Genomic DNA, 21,670 nt, shown 5'->3' with positions numbered 1-21,670 from the left:
ACTGCTGTCTACTGTCTCACTCACTTACTGAGAGGACAGACGCACGCTCCACTTGACTGTTGCGTCTCTCACCCTCTCTGTTTTTCACATAATGATATTATCCTATATCCTCGCATGTGATTGGCCACAATATGGAGGGATTGGCTCTTAGAGCTGATGCTTTTGTGCATGACACATTATCCAACGTTACGTTGTGTCATGGATACTGTTGACTCCAAATCTCCCGACCACTATGTCGATCTGAGACAGCAAGACTGAGACAGCGAAACCAAGACCGCGTAAAAGTTGTCTTGAGACCAATATCGGTCTTGAGGCATCCAACTCTATAAAGTTGATGACCGATTGTATATATAACTATGCTAAATTGCATCTAAATTATATCTATCACTGTATCTATGTTTATACATGTCCTTCATTCATGTTTATTGTAAGTGATGATGGGACACAAACTTGAATAAAAAAGCAGTGAAATAAGGTCAGAGTAATGAGTAATATTACAAACTAACCACCTGCTATTACCAGTTTTAATTCACCTTTTACATAAATAAATAGTTTTGTACATATGCAAGTGTAATTTCAAACTGAATTTCTGTTATTACTTCATTTCAACTGCAGCACCACCACTGTTTGTTGTTTGTTTGTTTGTTTGTTGTTTGTTTGTTTGTTTGTTTGTTTTACCAAAGAAAACAATAATTGTCTGTGAGGAAAGAACTCACTGGTGGATCCTCACCTGTCTGCTTTTGGCTCAAACCTCTTCTCTCGTGTAATAAAACTTGTGAACCTGCTTCCCCTCTCAGTGTCTGCCTTGTGCCAGTTTTGACTGTTGCAAAGAAGTGAACTTAAATCTAATCTACAACAGCAAAGATGTACACAGCCTTTCTCCTGTGGGAGAAGTATTATGTCTGTGTTAAATATACAAGTTGTGGCCATTTTCACAAGATTTGATTGTTTAAAATTCACATTGACAAAGTAAGGATTCTGGGGGACACGAGGTGTGCTCCAGCAAATATTTCCTCTGTGGTCCCATTAAAGGGATTTTTCTACCAGCTATTTTTGTGCAAAGCTAATTGAACCTTGTGCTATATTAATGTATCATTAAAGTAACATTAATACATAAGAAAATTATCTTTACTTCTTTAAATTTTAATTCTCATAAATATACTCAGCTTGAATCAGTTTGGTAGAACATGAGCAGAGAAAAAGACGAAAGATTTTAAAATATCTCTACATTATAGAGAGCGACTCTAAACAGAAAATGAGTAAGGAACGGGTTAAAGTGGGATTCAGCAGGTGGGGGAACTCTAAAATTGGTCGTAGTGGCTCAACAAGAGGTTAAGAATCGCAATTTCTATACAAAGCTTCAGTAGATTTTCTTTGTGTACAGGCTGTGATCAGCTGATCTGGGCTGCTGGTGCTTTGAGGTCCTGATCTGAATTAGACAGGTTTCAAGGATTTCGAGTGCTCAGGCAAAATAGAAAAGTGCTGTACAAGAACCAGTCCACTTACCATTTGGTTTACTAGCTGGCAAAATGTTGAAATTGATCAAATAATATACTTTTCTTTTTCTTCTTGTTGATCCACAGATTCATTGAGAGTAACAAACTAGAGACTACATCCAAATATGCCTTCAGAGGACTCAGGGACCTGACTCACTTGTATGTTCCAGTGACTGAAAATACAACTGTTATCTGTTATACATGATTTAATGATGTCTCTTTTCATAATCAACTGCATTTGTTTCCAGGTCTTTTGCAAACAATAACATTAAAGCCTTGCCCAGGGACCTCTTCATTGACCTTGACTCCCTTATAGAGCTGTGAGTTTGTACATAGTTAAATAGGCAAATAGTGTACTGTGTAATTCTTGCAGTCTGTCTTTCTCCCAGTTTAGCCGTGAAATACAATATGTTTTCTACAGTCATTGGTGCCAACAGAAAGCAGAAGTTTAAATTTGGGTGTTACTTTGCCCAGGCTGCTACCATAGAAGAAGAATGTAGACCAATAGTACCTTAACGATTTCCACTTTCTGTATAAATCTCAGCTGAGATCAGGATGAGAGAACTCAGCAGAGTCATTCTAAGATGTGTAGAGGTTATTCATTTAACGTGGCTTTGTTGGATTGTGAAAAATACATTTCCCAATGTGCCTTTCCACAGATTTCATCCTTCATCAGTCTGTTGCCTCAGAATCGTTGTCTGTTGACACATTCAGCAATAAGAATGATGTCTACGTGGCCATTTCTGCTCCCAGCACAGAGAGCTGTATGATTTTCCAGTGGGACCACATAGAAATGAACTTCAGGACTTATGATAACATCACAGGTAAAGTTTGATTTCGACTTCTGCAGGAAATGTGTCCTAACTTACTACATAACTGGAAACCCCTCTTGATCCTGCAGCGCAACCTTCTAACCATTTAAGTCCTTGCAGGCTGTGTCGACCCAACGTGTAGTTACATCTCTGCATGTCAGGTTACGTGGAAGGTTAGGTGGAGGGTTAAAGGGAGTTTCCAGTGACAGTGTAAGTTAGGAAGTCTAAATCACACATTAGGCTAACAAACACTCCCAGAATGCTCCCAGTTTCATTCTCACGCGATTCATGTGTTTCTCTGCCCTTTAGGTCAGTCCATTGTGGGGTGCAAATCTGTTATCATCGAAAATGAGGTGTTTGTCATTGTGGCTCAGCTGTTTGGTGGTTCCCACATTTACAAGTTTGATGACGACCAAAGCAGGTTCAAAGAGAAAGGACCTTATAAACTGTCAAATATCCACACCTTCATAGTTTTCACTCACAAATTAGAGCGGGGTCAAGATGTATCGTGACTATTTCTGAATGGCCTTGCACTCATGGATCCTCAGACTTTCTGAAGTACTACCCTTTCATAACTACTACTATTCTCTTAAAAATACCACTGAAGTTCATGATGGGTTAAAAAAGAGACATTTAATTGAATCTATCTGGATTTATCTTTTATTGTTTAATATCTTTCTCTCAGTAGTTTTATGCAGCTATAAAAATACATCAGGACCTGAATGAACGTAACAAATTTATTCTGATTTGCGGTGACTGATGATGGATTGAATGATTTTGCCACCTACCTGTATCCTCATACCCTGTGGTAACGTACAGTACCTTGCCTTATCAACACTGGGGTCTTTTGTTTGATGGTTACACAGTGCCTCCTTCTGGCCGTGATGAAGTACCACACTCCTCTGCTCTTTCCATTACAGGGAATGTCTAGAAAGCACAAACCTTTAATTATCATAGCTGAGATCATAGAGTGTAGCTGTTTGTTGGAAGGTGTCTTTGTAGATGCTGTAGATTATAATGCATACAGTAGGAAGCAGTGGTTTGTTGTTACAGTTAGTAAAATATTCAGGACTTGACCTTATACAAATTCATTAACGGAGAATCGCCATTTAGATACAACTTCTAGATCTGCTGTAATATAATGTGGCAAAGTACAGAGAAACTTTATCAGTATTGCAAAGGACCTGTGTTTAGATGATGTCAGGGAAAATAAACCTCCTGATATGTTTAAAAAAAAAAACAGTTTTGCCCAATTAACAATATTTTTTTTTACTAACATCTGAAGTCAGAAGCATCAGAGGCAGAATTTGTGTGACCAAAAGGAAGGAAAATAAATGTACATGTAAATATATCTTCAAGCTTACTGATTTTTTTTTTTTTTCAAATTTTTATTCTGCTTTTGGAAATGCTGAATGTTGACAAGCTCCAAAATGTACATAAACCAAGGATTGTAATGTCACCACCTGTTTGAATGGACCTTTGCACTTACAAAACTCAAATGTTACTGCAGCCTGCAAGAGCATGACATTCAAAAAAGGGTGTTTGCCAAATTCTTTTTAGATAAACCTAACAAAGACTAAAAGTGCTTCTAGGTTAACAATATGCAAGCGTTACAATTCTTTTGTATGATTTTGTTTAAGCCTAATGAATGTTCCTCTTAAAAATATGATGTAATATCAAAATAAATCTGTGAAAACATGACTTCTGAATGTGTTTTGTATTGACTGATAATCAGGATTATGGTTATAATTCAAGTTTATTTGTGTCACTGTAGAGATTAATCACTGATACTGATCATTAAAAATCAAACTTCCCTTCTTTCCCTAAAAAAACCCCAAAACCCAAAAATGGACATTATGATTGTAAAGTTGCACAAAGAAAGAAGAAACATTCAGTACTGTCTGGTGTTTGAATGGTCACAGATGCAAAATTGTAAAACCTTATAATGTGCAGTCTGTATGCAATCTAACCAGCATTAAAATCTCACCATTATATTCTGGCGTTCACATGTCAGTATTTCAGACACTCAAACACTTAAACATCTCAAACCCACTGTCAAATATGCTGGTTCAAGTGTGGTGATTTGAGCTTCTTCTGCAGACACAAGCAATAAGCACCTTGCAGTCAACGAACTCCTCTGTATGCCAAAGTTTTTTAGAGTCAAAGGTGAGGCTGTCTGTCCGACAGATAAAGCTTCTTCTAAATTAGGCCATGCAACAGGATAATGACCCCAAGCACAGCAGCAAATCTACAGCATGGAAGTCCAGACCTCAACCTGACTGAAATGCTGTGTATAAAGGAATGCTTGCAAATGTCATTGATTTGAAGTTATTGCTGCTAACTGCTGGTTCTGTAAACTACTCAATCACAGAATGATTACAATATCGAACTAAAACAAATGCCTGAATCCTAAATTGTGGATATCCTATTGTGGTGATCTAAAATGTAACACTAAATGTGATTAAAACACGAATAATCTGGACTCCTGGGCTGAACGACCGCGAGGATCACCAGCCCGAGGAAAAGACAAAATACACATGACTCTGTGACAAAGACAATTCATTCTTGAATGAAGACACTGATCAGACACATTTAAAATGCAGCCAATTGTGTTTATTATTAAATTATTGAGGAAATAGAAGGCGGGGGGGGGGTGTCAAGGAAAGGGGTAGAAAGGAGGAAAGAGATAGAGGAGAGAAAACCCCAACAATCCCCTCTGAGCAAGCACTAGGCGACAGTGGATAGGAAAAACTCCCTTTAAAGGAAGAAACCTATGACAGAACCAGCTCTAGAGGGGCAGTCAACTGTCGGGACTGGTTGGGGGGTGAGGGTGAAAAGAGAGAGAGGGGGGAGGGAGATGGGACAGGTGTTAGGAGCCAATTGTCTTTATTATGAAATTATTGGGGAGAGAGAGGAGGGAGAGGAGAAGGGAAAATTAAGCTGGAACAGAGGTGGAGGAAGATGAGGCAGGAGTGGCCCTGCGGAGGAAGAAGCGGAAGCACTTTTTCTTCTTCTTGAGTTGCTTTTCCACAAGCACTTTCTTCTCTAGTATGAGGGATCTCAACTCGTCCACTGTTTCTGTATTTTGCTTCTCAAGTCTCCTGCATGTTTTTTCCACTTCTTCTAATTTGGCTTGTTCTTCTTTGAGCCTTTCTTTTAGTTCTTTAGCTGTTGCCTCCTGTTTTTGCACTTTCTCCTTTTCTCCTTCCAGTTCAGCTGTTGTGTGCTTAATTTTGTTGCCAAGTTCTTGCAGTTTTTGCTTTGTCTTCTCAAAGTCCTGGACAAGAAGAAGTTTTTCTTCGTTCTGCTTTATGTCCTGTTGTTCTTTCTCTTGACACAGCTCTTCATATTTGTTCCGTGTTTCATAATGTATTGCCTGCAGTGCTCTGTATTTTCCTTCCATGCCTTGGAGCTGGCACTGCATTTCTCCCTGGTTTATGACCAGTTGTTCTTTCACTTCAAGGATTTCTGTATTTTTTTGTAAAGCTTCATCGAGCTTTACTCGCAAGCCTTCATTGTTTTCTCCATGTTCTGAAGCTTGCAATCTAATTCTTTTGTTTCATCTCCTGTTGCTTTTTCTCTTGCAGCAACTCGTCATATTTGTGCATTGTTTTTTCAAGCCTTGCCTGCAGCATCCTGTCTTTTCCCTCCATGTGTTGGAGTTGGCTCTCCATGTCTCGCTGCTTTATGTCCTGTTGGTTTTTCTCTTCGAGGATTGCTTCATTTATTTGCAGAGCTTCATCAAGCTTTACTTGCAGCTCGTCATTTTGTTTCTTGATGTTCTTAAGCTCGCGGCCCATTCGCTTTTGTTTGATCTGCTGCTGCCTTTTCTCTTGAAGAACCTCTTTATTTGTTTCCTGATTTTTATCATCCCTTGCTTTTACCACTCTGTATTTGATCTCCATCTTTTCGAGTTGATCGTGCATCTGTCTTTCTCTCATGTCCTGTTGTTTCTTCTCTTGGAGGATTTCTTTAATTTTTTCTAGAGCTTCATCCAGCTTTCCTTGGAGCTCTTGGTTCCTTTCCTCCATGTCTTTGATATCCCACTGTTTTTCCTCAATAATACTCTCCTTTTCTTGGAGCAGGTAGGACATTTTTTTTAATTGAGCGCTCTGTCTCTCATTTTCCTCCATCAATAAGACAATCTTCTCTCTGTTAAGAAGATTTTCCTTCTCCATTTCTGCCAAGCGCTTCTCCTCTAATTCAACTTGTTCATCCCAAGGAAGAGAGGAGAGGTAAGGGTCTTCTGGTTCATCCCAGGGAAGAGCGCCGGGGTCAACTTCTTGACTTTTTGGTTCTTCGCCTTGAGACATGTTGGAGTCTGTAGTCAGGATCCAAATGTTTCTAAATGGTGAACAGTTGAGGGCTGCAAACAGAAATGCTGCCAGTAATGGACTAAAAGTCGTTGTTTTTCACCGTTATTTGTCGGTTTTAGGATCAAATGATCACGTTGGTGGTAAGACTCTAAATCTGTGTCATGAACAATCGAAGGCTGCGAACATAAATGCTGCAAATAACGGACTAAAAGTTGCTGCTTCTCACCCCTATTTATGGGTTTAAGGATCAAAGGATCAGAGGATCAAAGTGGTGGTAAGATTCTAAATGGGCGTGATGTCACGATTATGGAAGCCAAAGAGGTTGTCACATGACATTTCTGGGATTTTTCACTTGGACAAATTATCACAACAGTGTACAACAACATGATTACCATAGTTAGAATAATAAACTTTATGATGTGTTGCTAACATTTTGGTTGTTGTGATGATTCAAATTTGTTCAGTAAACTTCATCAAAATGAACATGTGTTGACATAAGCTTATATTTGGATCTCATATCTTCTTATTAAATGTAGCTAATGTCCAATAAACTGAACTCTGGGACTTACCTAACACTAATGTTTCATATATTACTTCAACTCACTAATTTAATTAAAGGGTTTTGTATTAAATTATAACGTAATAAAAAACCACAATGCACATGTGCAAGTAACAGTAGCCAGCTGCTGCCACAAGAGGGTGACGAATTAAAGGTTCACAGAGAGATCTCTTTCCTTTGGGACATTTAAACAATGTGTATTATTACATTTGATTAAACAAGCACTGCGTTTCCTCCAGGCTTTCTAAAATTCTTTCAAAGTTTCTCTTTTCAGTCTTTTTTCAGTCCAGTCCTTGTACCAAAAATGTATCTCATGAAACTGGATGAATGGAGGACAAAAGAAGATGTTTCAGACCTAAACCCCCACTATCTACACCAGCTGAATAGCATCTGTAAATCACATCTTTAACAGACAGACAAAGTCCAGCAAAGTCTCCACACAGGACCTGAGAGATGCATCTGAACCTTCAGTTCACTCCAAGATCACACATGTGCAGGAGAACTGAGTGCTGCTGTCAGATTTAAAAGTGCTTTAAACATGATGATACTGTTTTTGTTAAACAGCAGAATAAGTTTATAAAGTATCATTAACTCAAAGTGGTGAAATAAATATCTCTAAATCTACTAAATGTGGACAGTTTAGTATTACAGCTGCTGATTAAACAATAGAGACAGATGTGTAGTAAAACTTTTATTTAGTGTTTCAAGTCAAAAACAAACAGAGCAGAGATACAGAGAAAGTCTTTTGATGAAAAAAAGAAGATACTGAATGCTGAGTTTCCCCTAATCATGTGTGTGCAGTTGGGTGAATGAGGCTGTGTCGAGTGTTCAGACTGAGTAGAAATGCACTGTGCTTGTCCATTTACATCCTTTAGATCCAATCTTGACTCTTGCCCACTAAAATAATAAACCAGTACTTTTTCTGTATGTAATATAATCTAAAGCATCCACAGTAACATTTTCCACCATACAACTGCGCTCTAAGGTCAGCACGGTGGTGCAGTGGTTGGTACTGTTGCCTCACAGCAAGAAGGTCGTGCATGTGAATCTGCTGGCTGCTGTTTGCATGTTGTGTTCTCTGAGGGTGCTCCGGCTCCCTCTCACAGTCCAACAACTTGCTTTTTTAGGTTAATTGGTGATTCTTTTGGGAATTACAATCATCTATTGGGAATGTGATCATGAGTGGTGAACTGTAAAGTGTGTACCCTGAGTTTTACCTTGTGACAGCTGGGATAGTCTTCAAGCCATCTCCAGCAACCCTTAAGTGCTTAAGAGGAAGGAAGAAGGAAAGGAAGGAAGGATAACTACAGTTTATGATCTCAGCTGTGATTATTAAAGGTTTGTGCTTTCTAGACATTCCCTGTAATAGAAAGAGCAGAGGGGTGTGATACTTCATCACGGCCAGAGGGAGGCACTGTGGAACCATCAAACAAAAGACCCCAGTGCTGATAAGGCAACATGCTGTCCATTACCACCAGGTATGAGGACACAAGGTAGGTGGCAAACTCATCTGATCCATCCTCAGTCACCCCAAATGAGAGTAAATGTGTTACTTTCCTTCAAGTCCTGTCATATTATTTTGTATCCACAAAACTATTAGAACAGAAATATTTAATTTAAAAAGACAAATCCAAATAGATGAATAGATCTTTTTTTGTCTTCATGAATACTTTCAGAAGAATAGAAGTAGTACTTATATAATGTGCCTGTTGCCTGAGATCCCATGACTGTAAGGTGACTGAGAAATATTTCCAATTTAAGAAAACTATGAAGGAGTTGATATTCGAAAGTTGATAAAGTCAAGAAGCGGAAAGAAAATCCTGAGCTGAATAAACAGGTGGAGAAGAAGAAATAATTTCAGTTGTGGTAACATAAAAAACTGACAACAGATGTGAAACAAACAAAAAAACAATCAGCATATAAAATAAAATATTAAAGAAAGTAATAATCTCCTTAAAATGAGACAAATTACGTAAGTCTGTTAGAATGAAATGTAACATGTTAGAATTTAGAATTAATTATGAAACAAAAACTAGAGCTGAATTTAAAATTACACTGAAAATTTACTTTATAGTTTGTGTAATTTTTATATTTTAGTTCACAGACCTTTAAAGTACAAAAAAAAAAACTAGGCTTCACTTCTTACTTTGTATTGTGGTGAAAAGATTTAACATTCATCACAAAACCATGAAGGGACCCGTCCTATAGTCGCTGTTTACAGATTTATTTACACAGGAATAAATTAACTTTTACTTTAGTTTTAGAAACATAATGAGAAAGAAAACAAGAAATCATGTTTGTTAAATATGTTTAATGTACATGTTTACAATACTGTTCATTAGATAAAAATAAACTGTGCATGGTGTGAAACTCAAAACGTCAATAGTTATTAAATTCGTTTGCTCTCAATATTAAGTACAAAGACTTGCTTGGAGTTTGATGTGACTCACATGTTTGTACAGTTTGGATCTGTCATAGGCCCGAAATGCATGTCTAACGTGTCACTGGGTGTTACAACGGCCATGAAACACCAAATTTACAAAGCCCTGTTCTTATAAATGTCATATCAAAAAGCATTTTCATGGGACATCAGAGTGAAACAAGAAAGACAACAGTTTCTCATGCTCCAAGCTGTAACACTTGCAATGTAATCAATAATTGTATTTTCCTCTTTTCTTCCTGTTTATAGTGAGTTTCTTTACAAGAAAGTAAACAGCTGGCTGATTGTTGTCCAGTGTTTGCTCACTGTCAAAAATGTAAATTCTATAACTGTCTTGGTACCTGGGTTGCTGCCAAATTGTCCCAGAGTATAGAAGAAGCTTGCCGCTCATCCGACACTACTGCCCACCTTACTAATTGGATGATATCGGCGGGCTGGCTCAAACTAACAGAAGGTTAAATGCTAAATAAACAGCATATAAACTTGGTATATAAAAGCAACTGTGTTCTGACGTTCCGGCCGGAACGTTCTTCCTGTCTCCGTCCTCCTTCCCATCTCCGTCCCCGTCATCACTATTGAAAAATACAGAGAAGAAGATGATCACCTTAAGCAGTCCCACCCGCCCTCTCAGCCACACCACCCCGAGAGCTCACTGTAACACCCCTCCGCTGCAGCAGGCCGGAGACCACACCCCCGCCACATAGATCATATCACTACTGTGAGATAAAGTGAAAGAGCCGCTCACATCAGGAGAACATTAAGTATTTGTAGCGTGTGATTCCCTTGTGTTTTCAGTCTGTGAAACAGCTGTTTGTCCCTTCACCAGGCAGGTAAGATCAGCAAAACTGCACCATAGGATGGTTTATACCTAAGATTTAAAAAAAATATTTTATTAACATAACAAGAGGAAACATAGATTTGATTCTTTATTTATTCATTTCTTTTCTTTTCTTTCATTTTCTCTTAAGCTCAAAGGCTGTTTTTATTTCAACAGTGATGGCAGCAGCAGCGTTCAGGAGCAGAGGACTGGCTGGTGTCAGAAACACCAACGTTTTAATCCTCATCTTTCTGCTGTCCCTGGTTTATGTCACAAATTCACTGACGAAAGTAAGAACAAAGTCACTGCTGAATTAATTGTTGCTGAAGGTACTTCTATGAAACATTTATTTGCAAATTAAAACTACAGACACTATGTAAGTCATTATAAGCGTATCACAGTTTGGGTGTTTTTCTCTCTATGCAGAGTTGTTAATATGTAGTGCTTAACCATCTGACGCATCCTGGTTTTGCACATTTCAAAAAATTCTGAAAAGTTTCTTAGAACAATTTAGAAAATCAGAAAAAGCAAAAGCAGCCAGAAGGAAGGCGGGTCAGTCAGTTTCATGTTGATTGCATGTTATCAGTAAAATTTGGTCATGCAGGAAAAAACTGCTGCATATGAGTCATATCCGTGCACACTAAGAGAACTGCAACTCACTCTGACTGTAGAAGTAAATTTGACTTTTGCTAAAAATAAATGTTATTTTCTTCTTCAGGCAGAATACAAGAAGAAAGAAGCAAGTGAACTTGATGAAAAACTACAGTTTCTTCAATCTTTGGAAGAACTAATACGGACATCGTCAGTTTTTGAGGATTTTCCTGCAATGATGGACGTAGTAAATAGTTTCAGACGCTTCTACAAGAGAACCATCATCCCATCAGACAGAGAGGAAGAAGAAAAATGGTGAAAATGGGGAAATAAAAGAGGAAAACATGAAAATCATCCTAAAACTCAACCGAATAAACTTTAAAAGTTTCTATATAATAAATAATAATACAAAATAAATCATAAAATAATGATAAATCTCATCATTAAATATGATGGTTTTCTGTAAGAGAAATGACAGCTGCATGTTGTTTATGCTGTTCTCACTGGGAAGCAGCTTTTATTGCATTTTGCATAATAGACTGATAATCGTGGTGTTATTAAACTCAAACTTAGAAAAAAGTAGTTTCTACTAACTTTTGATAAAAAACAAAAAAGAAACTTGTGTTCACATATTGTTATCTTAATGTGTTCCCTTTTATTTGTGTCTTTTTGGTTAATATAGATCTTCTATTTAACTTTGAATACTCAACAACAACAATGAAGGCTAGCCCTGAATACTTGTCCTATATTAAATAAATTATATCACACTGACTGCTCTGTGTGTGCTTTTCTTTTTTTTTACTCTTTTTTACTCTTTCTACATCTTCTATGCTTTATAAAAACATAGTATATATTACTTTATTTCTTCCCCAAAACTGAAATAATTAAAAGTATGTAACTAGTATAGCAAGTTAAGAGTTACACTGATTTTTATTTTTGAATTAAAGGAAATGACTCAAATAAGTAAATATAATCCAAACTTTTCTAGTACTTATTAAACACTAATAAAAATATATAAAACATTTCACAATCCACTTATGATTAGTATTATGAAGTGTCATCCTAAAAGCTCAGTGGAAAAACGTATTTTGTCCTGGTATGTTCTAACAATAACTGATGGGCTTCTATTCCTATAAAGCAGACGAGACAAAGACAAAAGCTTTGTTGAAAACAAAAGTGAAAGGACTGCTCACACGTGAGACGTGGGCTGAGTTAAGTCACATCGTATATAAAGCATTTGCAGCATGTTATCTCATTATGTTTTCAGTCTTTGCCTGTACGGTACAGCAGCTTTTCCTAGATTCATACAGCAGGTAAATATATATATATATTACATTTTTAACAATCTATTGTTCCAAATTTCTTTGTTTTATCAACTTTTTCTCAAGTTGAGCACTTGTTCCACTTTTACAAGCGATGGCAGCAGCAGATTTTTCCAGAACCAGGGGACCAGCTAGTGCCAGAGGCTTATTTCTCATCTTCTCTCTGCTGTGTCTCATTTCAGTCTCAACTTCCCTGTATACCGAAGAACAACTGGTGAATTCATTCTTGCTGAATTCCCTTTTATGATACAACCATTACAGACTTCTGTGTACATGTACAGTTACAAGCTCATTAACTGCTGTTATTTTTTTTCTTTATTTGCAATGGAGTATAGATGCTTGAGTACATGAAGATAGCGATAAAAGAAACAGAAAGATGGAAGGTGGGTCACTCAGGCTCCAAATTAGTTTTTAAAATCTGCTGTGTGTTTTTACTTAATGAGTGCATTTTATATTGGACTGTCTATAGTGATCAACTGAAAGTATAGTAACTGCAGTGTACATGATGCACAATAATCTAGTAAATTTAAATGTGCCTTTTTTGTTCCCCCCGTCAGGCAGAAAACAAATATAGAAAGGAAACAATCACAAAACTGTTTGATCTCTCAAGTTCACTGAATAAGAAGGAGCCACTGGTAAATGCTAATGTTTTCTTTACCTTTGTTAATTAGTTTTACATAAATAATGTGTTCTTGTTAGAATTTTCGTCTTTTGCTGTGGTTTTCAACCAGCTGTCACACTCACTATGCTCTGCTTCTTTCATTTTCAGAAACTATTCAAGGAAACCGTGCACAAAGGAATAAAAGAAGAACAAAGGCTAAAGGTGAGTCAGTCACTCTCCATGTTACTCACACGTTGACTGAGAAAGTGTTTAATTCATTACATCAGTAACAAAAACCTCCAATAACATCAGCATACATTTACTGATCTGATAATTAGTGATCTGTTTTGGTGATTCTGCTAAAACTTTTATTTTTCTCATTCAGGCACAATTCATGTACAGAATAGCAACATCAGGTGTTGAGGAAATGTTGGAGAACTACGCTCATTGGCTTGAAATGGTGAAGAGATTATTGCCTGATTCCAAACCACTGAAGGAAATCATTAACATCACATGATGAAGAATTTAAGAACTATAATAAACAAGAAGATGAGTTTGCTGCAAAACTAGAGAGCTGGGTGCGACAAGGAGCTTGTCCTCCATGAAGTTATTCATATGTAACTTTATTAAATTAATGTGGCACAATGTTGTAGTAAACAGAGAATGTCTTTTGCTTTTCTGATATTGACCAATAATTCATTAATGTTCGATTATATTTTTAAACATTACACATGTGTATGTAATTTGTATGTAATTTGTATGTAACTGTATCATGTGAAGATTTTCTCTTGCGCTTTCTTCATCAAGCCCTAAAGTTAAAATAAATCAGAGCTGATGCTTCTTGTACAAACTGTAGCATCCTCCCCCGCCCACTTACAATGGAAACGATGACAGTCTTTCTTTGCTTCCTAACTTTTCTTGAACTTGTTCTTGAAATTAATTTTGAAGTTTATGGATCCTATAAAATATAAAACTGCAAAAAAATATGTACAAAGCCAGATAAAATATGTTACCAGGAAATGTACAGAGGATGAATTGAGGGGAAAATTAAATCCAAAGACTCTTAAAGCAATTAAACAATGAATAGTGGGATTTAACAGAATGTTGTGCATGGGATAGGGATTAGTAAGTATGTACATACTTCTTCCTACTCCATTTCAGACTTAATAATTGTAATTTCATGTCATTTAGACTCTATTTTATTTATCTTCTTTTTTGTTGTTGTTTTGTCTGAGCACATACATGTGTGTATTTACATATGTATTTGTACATGTAAATGCAAGCATGTGTACTTGTATCTATTGGTTTGTTGTATATGTCTGAAATAAAGATACAATAACAATAACAATGACTTTTCATTAAAAATCCTGAAGGTCATGGATTTAAGTGAAACAACCCAGTTTTAATTCAAGAAAAGAATTTTTAGTACACTATGTCATCATCACAGAGTCCATCCAAACCTCCACCTTCATCTGGGGGTTCCTGTCCAAATTCTAATCACTGCTGAGATTCCATTACGCTGTGATGGGGTTTGACTTGACAAAGTCAAGGTCTTATAATTTATTGTTAATGATCATGATTGAGCTCTTGTAGTAGTTTCTCCTTGCTGGCATAAAGAATGTTTGTTTGACAACAGTATTTGGATTGGACAATACTTATAACAATCTTATGAGTCCTAGAAACCGAGTAAGGATGTAAGAAGGAGAATTTTAGATTTACACAAGTTTTTTAAAAAAAGATTTATTTTAATTTTAAAAAAAAAAGTTCTTACAGAACACTTATGGCACAAAGTAAATATCTACAACTCATTACATTATGATGAGTTTTTGTGACAACAGGAGCACACTTAGGTGTATATTAGGTGTATATTCGTGTATACGTGCCATTCAAGAATAATTTTAAGCATCTGAAAACCAAACACAAAAAGTAGTAATGATATAAATTTACACAAGTTGGGAAACTCTCTTGGACCAATTTCCAAACAACTGCAGATTCAGAGAGCATCCGTTCAAACAACTGTCTGTAAATACAAGTTATTTGAATGTGTCACCACCAGAATTATATATTAGAAGTTTAAATTCATATTTGCCCATAAGAAGAAGGAAGGAAGAAGGAAAGGAAAGATAAGAAGGAAAATGAGTTCTGAATGTAGTCCCTGAAATGACCTTAAATCTGATGCATAATTTTCTTATTTTACAAATTTGCAGAAGGACCTGTACAGGTCTCGCTGTCCCAATAGGGCACGCAGCATCCTACAGCAGCCCAACCTTTTTTGTGCCACCGGCCTGGTTTATGTCCAGCAATATTTTCACAGTACCAACCCCCCCTCCCAAAAAACCCCCAAGATTTATTTATAACACACAGAAAAAAACCCAGGGAAACTGAGTTAATGATTAAAAAATAACGATAAAAAACGATTAAAACCCTGAAAACCATAAATTTCACAAACCTCAACTCTCGTGGCCCGGTACCAAACAACTCACGGACCGGCCCGGGGGTCGGGGACCGCTGTTCTACAGGATTTCTCACACCCAGGACACCGGGTGTTTAAGCTGCTGTAGCCTGGCAGGAGATTCAGGCTGCTGATGTCGCAGACAAACAGATTCAAGGACAGATTTTTCAACAGGGCAATAACCCTAATCAATGCTAACAGATGACCTGATTGGCTACCTCCCTGGACTCTTTTGGGAGGGAGATAATGTGCAATAAATATTCACTCTTTAATTTATTAAGTCATACCTTTTGTGTTCATACCATTTCTCACTTTTTAAAAATCCAATATATACTCTCCTGTGTTGTGTTGTGTTTAGTTGCTTAGTGCCGACGTGGGACAGTTTCCAATTTCGCTGTACTGTTGTACAAATTATAACTGTGTGAAGAGTTATCCTTATCCTTATATCTGATACTGTCCCTGTGAAAAGCAGTTGTTGATCTTCATGTTACTCTGATTCTCAATGCTCATTAGTATCAGTGAGCATTCAAACTGTATTTGCTGAAGATGTTTTTACTTAAAATGATATGAAGTATGTGCAACAATCTTTTTAAGACAGATCTTTGCATATCAAGACATGCTGTAATGTCTGCAGTCTGAATGTCTGAACATACACTCACAGATACAAATGTTAAAAATGTGGAGCTGCTTTAAACCATTTACGTGTGACTATGTAATGAAATAAAAGCTGTCTGTATTTGACAAATTTTTACTTTATTACATTTTTAACTAGGTGTTTGAGGTTTCACAGTGACCAGCCTTACCCTGTTACCAGGATGACAGACAGCTAGTATGAACCTATGAACCCACAGCAGAACGGGACTTTTTGGAATTGAAATGAAAGAAGTACTTTGACCCACCCACAGCTGAGCCGTGTCATAGAGGAGGGGCCACTCTGTGTGTGAGTTTGTGTGTGTCAGTCCTTCATGTCAGCATTCATCAGTTCTTTTGTCACCGGCAGGTAAGAACAGCAACATTGTACCATGAAAAAATATTGCAGGGAGATTTTCATGCAACATCTCTACTTAAACTTAGAAAGTTCTCTATGTACATTTCTTTACAAATCTTTATTTATACTTTTAATGTGTTTCAGAAACTTTGATGGCAGCAGCACAGTCGACCATGAGTGGTGTCACAACTACCAAAGGCTTAGTTATGATTTTGACCCTGCTGTGTGGTCTCCATCTTTCAAGTGCACTGATAAACAAGGACGAACTGGTAAACTGTTTGTTAACTTTCTTTTTTGTTGTTGTTTTAATAAAGAATGTAACTTTTAATTAAGCATCTTTACCGTTAAATCATGGCAGTCCGATTAATGTTTAAGCTTTCCTTTTTACTTTTAAAATGCTCACTTTGTCACAGTTACATGTTTCACACGCATGTTTGTTGACGTTCTTTCTGGTTTTGCAGGAGGAGCTGAAGGGAAACGTTGAAAAATTACAAAAGTTAATAGAAAGAAGGAAGGTGAGTCTGTCAACGATGTTGTGGACATGGATATTGACAGAGTGCTAACAGAAAAATATGTATTGCTATAACAACTAAAACCAAACATAATTTCCCATTATTAAAGTTTTTTTGCACATAGCTACATATTTTTGTATATTTTGTTACATTAATTTGGTTAATTTTGTCTTCCAGGCTGAAAATAATTTAGACAGAGCCTACGTTCCAGCTATCTTTTATGATTTTGGACGTCTCATGGATCCTTTGACTGAAGTTATGAAGCCATTGTTGATTTCTACATCACTGCTTAGACCAGTGTTGGATTTAATGGATGACGCAAAGACTTTCTTGGGAGCCAGCATAGAATACATGAATAAGTACTTTGAGACAACAGCTGCAGAAATCAATGACAATGAAGAGAAACTACGCAGTGTGATGGCAACACTAACACAACTAGAAAATAATAAAGATGAACTGTAGCATGTTAGTCAGCGTCTGTCTCTGGTATTAAATGTTCTGTATCTGTAAAACTTCTCTTTCATACTGTGCTGCCTCAAAATCAAAGCTAACTGTACACTTGACTTATAAACTTTGACAAGAAAATTTATGTCACACTTTTTCATTGTCTTTGTTATATCAGGTCTAACGCAAACACAAAACACTAAACTCAGATTTTTGTCTCTTTAGTAATCATATTAAATCTGACAGTTGTTGATTTATGTGTGGAAACACTTTAATGTGAATAAAGACATTAAAACTGTTAAAACTTAAAACTAAAAAACTAAATTAAAACTGTATATCACTGACATCAGATGCACAATTTAATGTGCACAATACAATAGTACTATGTTTTGTACATTTTCATTTTGTTATCTTTGTTTTTAAACACACTTATCTGTTCACAGGCAGAAAAAAAAATCAGATAAGAGTAGCGTGACAAATTCTTGTTGCGCAATCACACAGTTCCTCCTAATTACTTTAATAAATATGATACCAAGCAGACGGTCACATCAATGACTATTTCTTTTCAACAGTGTGCTGTCATGGAAAGAAAAGCGTCTGGACTTCTTTGAGTTGCTTGAAGACGTTTCACCTCTCATCCGAGAAGCTTCTTCAGTTCTAAGGGTCAATGGTGGAGAGTCCCAGATTTAAACCCAGTGGGAGTTTCCCCCCAAAGAGGGACAAAGGGTCCTTTGTAGGACCCTTTGGAGTTTCCCCCCAAAGAGGGACAAAGGGTCCTACAAAGGACTGTTTGGAGTTTCCCCCAAAGAGGGACAAAGGGAAGGACCGTTTGTCCCTCTTTGGGGGGAAACTCCCACTGGGTTTTAAATCTGGGACTCTCCACCATTGACCCTTAGAACTGAAGAAGCTTCTTGGATGAGAGGTGAAACGTCTTCAAGCAACTCAAAGAAGTCCAGACGCTTTTCTTTCCAAGCTCCTTAGACTACGATGACCTGGATGACTGAGAACCTTCACAGACAGTGTGCTATCATGTACAGTTAATTTATGATGGTTTTTTGAAAGTCTTACTAAAGTCATGATACAAAACTTTAAAATATGATGGTGTTATTGTTTCTTTTTTCAATTCTTTTATCTGCTTTATTTAGTGTTTTTATAGTATTTTATGTGACAAAAACTCCCAGTTTTATTGACTTCACACCAGATAAGAATCCATCACACTATTTTTTTCGTTCACACTCTTTTGTATTGTATATTCTCTTGTACCTGTTAAAACTATCAATGTCAATTGGCTGATTTAGTATGATGTCATAGCCTTTTCTTTTATTTCCTTCTCTTTTCTTCTGATCACCTGTTTCCATAGTCAGCCAATGTCTCTCCTAAGCTTGCAGATTTAACTAAATTAAACCACATCCCACTTCTAAAGAAAGTAGAAGGCGATCTGGATAGATGGATATCTGTACCCATATCACTCAGTGGGAAGGGTTGCTTCAATAAAAATGATGGTCCTGCCAAGAATCAATTATTTATTTTCAATGATCCCGAGTAAACCATCACCAGACTGGTTCAGATCTAAATTCTAAATTCCTTTAGAAAGATAAACACCTGCGTATCAGCTTAAAAATGCTACAAAGGACCAAGGATAAAGACAGACTAAATCTACCTAACTTTCAACAATACTTCCTAGCCAATAGGCTACAATTCATCTCAGAATGGTTAAAACACACCCTCTTAGATGAGCTCTGGCTAGATCTAGAACAGGCACTATGCAATAATCTAGAGATTTAAGATCTACCATTTATCATCTTCAAACATCAAACTGAACGAACGCTTTAAAAGCATCAACATCAGCTCTTTGACAGCATGGTGGGAGTTTCTAAAAATGACAGTCTTCATTAATTCCATGCAAACGTACACCTATCTGGCACAACCCTGACATACAACAAAATAATAATATGATTAAATTCCCAGACTGCAGTTGTAAAGGAATTAAATACAGGCAAAAAAACCCCAAACAAAAACAAAACAAAGTCCAAAGCCTTTGTTAGTCTTTCTTTGTCCAAAGCCTGCTGCTATTATGATGTAGTGTGTCTCAGTTTTCAGTTTGTAAAGGCAGCAGCAGTATATTCTGGAAAAAAGTGTTTTATTTGAAATTTTTGTTTATTGTGGATATCAGTAAGAGACATAACTGTGTCAGTGAGGCTGTTCCTCTCTCCTTGTGAGAAAACTAGCATGATGTGTAGCAGCTGTAATGTTATCAGCATCTGTTTACATTATGTGTCTTGTTTCTTTGTCTGATAGCATTTCCTGCCCATGTAATGGTGGATTTCCTGTTAACAAACTAGACCCATTTCAACTACAGCTCCACATATAGAAGTGCCTTCCAGAAAGCACAGACTTTCCTTTGCATTTGCTGCCTCAGTTCTTCCGTTTCTGTGTGGAAACTAATCTATAAACAGAAATGAAAGTATCCTTTCAAGATAATGCATCATTAGCACATGAAAAAGATCAAACAAACAAAAATCATGATAAGCATAATCAAGGAAGAGGCCAATGTTAACCCAGAGCCCCAGAAAGGCCACCAAGACCATATGTTAGACATATCCAATTCTGGGAACGCCAAAGTGTTCCCAGGCCAGCCGAGACATATAATCTAGTGTGTGCTGGGTCTGTCTACATACATTCATTTGAATAAAAATTAAAAATGAGAAATGTTATATTTTGCTTTAACGATTGAGTATGTTAATTGACATTGAAATTGTTTTAACTTTAATTATGTAACTTTAGAACATCCATAAGGTGCACCTGAGCGGGATATCTTTGGTTACCAGTCTTGAAGAAAACCAGCACATATCCATACATGAAAGATGCATGATCCGGATACTTATTTAACACTTAATGGAGCGCTGTGGAGGAAGGTGATTATTTCTAGTACATAAACTAAATAAGTTAAGGTTTTTTGTTATTGTTGGGGTTTTTTGTGTGTGGCATTTTCACTGTAGCTACATTAGGGCTTCTTGGTCAGAACGTCAGGGACACTGAGCTGTGCTGGCCCAAGTAAAATGACACCAGTGGCAGCTCCTGAAGTGTGTGCACTGGGTGATGAAAACAAAGAGGATCAGTTAAAGATTTTTGGGTTCTTTTTTTTCAAAGCTTCTGCTCTTTGTGTTTGTTTATTTTACATGAAGTTTTTGTTTATCCAATTTTATTAACTAATTAAACGCAACTGTTCTTGCTTGCAGCCCAACTTTAGGAAGAAGAATTACAAAAGAAGATGTTTTAATTAGACTCCGATTCTCAAATTGAGGTTACTGATTGGATCATATAGATGGAGTTTAGAACTTGATTTTTTTAGCCCATAGTTCCTGTATTTTGTCACCTGGAAAACACATAACGTATAATATAATAACTTAAATTAGAAACGACATACATGTTTGCATGTATGTGTTTCTAAAGAAAAGTAATGGAGATAGGGAATAGGTAGCTCAAGGAGTTTCAGAAATTATCAGGTATAATTATGGAATTATGAAAACAGTGGGAACATTTACTTTTTCTCCAGTAAATGAGGAGAGTTTTCTTGGCAATATGAACAGCTGTATCTTGAATTTGTCAGTATGCAAGTCCAAAGCCTGCTGCTATTATGATGTAGTGTTTCTCAGTTTTCAGTTTGTAAAGGCAGCAGCAGTATATTCTGGAAAAAAGGGTTTTATTTGAAATTTTTGTTTATTGCGGATATCAGTAAGAGACATAACTGTGTCAGTGAGGCTGTTCCTCTCTCCTTGTGAGAAAACTAGCATGATGTGTAGCAGCTGTAATGTTATCAGCAATTCAGTTTCCCTTATGTGTCTTGTTTCTTTGTCTGATAGCATTTCCTGCCCATGTAATGGTGGATTTCCTGTTAACAAACTAGACCCATTTCAAATACAGCTCCACATATAGAAGTGCCTCCCAGAAAGCACAGACTTTATTTTGCATTTGCTGCCTCAGTTCTTCCGTTTCTGTGTGGAACCTAATCTATAAACAGAAATGAAAGTATCCTTTCAAGATAATGCATCATTAACACATGAAAAAGATCAAACAAACAAAAATCATGATAAGCATAATCAAGGAAGAGGCCAATTTTAACCCAGAGCCCCAGACAGGCCACCAGACCATATGTTAGACATATGCAGTTCTGGGAACGCCAAAGTGTTCCCAGGATTGCTGAGAGATATAATCTCTCCAGTGTGTGCTGGGTCTGTCTACATACATTCATTTTAATAAAAACTAAAAATGATAAACATTATATTTTGCTTTAACGATTGAGTATGTTAATTGACATTG

At 36.8% G+C, this 21,670-nt stretch overlaps 3 long non-coding RNA genes across 3 annotated transcripts; 2 read left to right on the top strand and 1 right to left on the bottom strand.

Annotated features, from left to right (window-relative positions):
* Nucleotides 1-1,795: 1,795 nt before the first annotated feature.
* Nucleotides 1,796-2,748, top strand: LOC112845413 (uncharacterized). Its single transcript, XR_003218219.1, has 3 exons — nt 1,796-1,816; nt 2,156-2,320; nt 2,618-2,748. It is a non-coding gene; the product is annotated as an uncharacterized LOC112845413 (long non-coding RNA).
* Nucleotides 2,749-9,865: 7,117 nt separating this feature from the next.
* LOC112845414 (uncharacterized) lies at nt 9,866-15,542 on the bottom strand. The gene is made up of 2 exons (XR_003218220.1): nt 15,404-15,542; nt 9,866-10,195 (listed from the first exon to the last, which is right to left on the bottom strand). It is a non-coding gene; the product is annotated as an uncharacterized LOC112845414 (long non-coding RNA).
* On the top strand, nt 10,358-11,803 carry LOC109200304 (uncharacterized). The gene is made up of 3 exons (XR_003218218.1): nt 10,358-10,453; nt 10,618-10,730; nt 11,159-11,803. It is a non-coding gene; the product is annotated as an uncharacterized LOC109200304 (long non-coding RNA).
* Nucleotides 15,543-21,670: the final 6,128 nt, after the last annotated feature.

The sequence above is a fragment of the Oreochromis niloticus genome, unplaced genomic scaffold, assembly GCF_001858045.2.
Source record: "Oreochromis niloticus isolate F11D_XX unplaced genomic scaffold, O_niloticus_UMD_NMBU tig00007310_pilon, whole genome shotgun sequence".
NCBI classification, from domain to species: Eukaryota; Metazoa; Chordata; class Actinopteri; order Cichliformes; family Cichlidae; genus Oreochromis; species Oreochromis niloticus.
The sequence above is the reverse complement of the archived record's forward strand: the minus strand, read 5'-3'. Positions and strand labels throughout refer to the sequence as shown.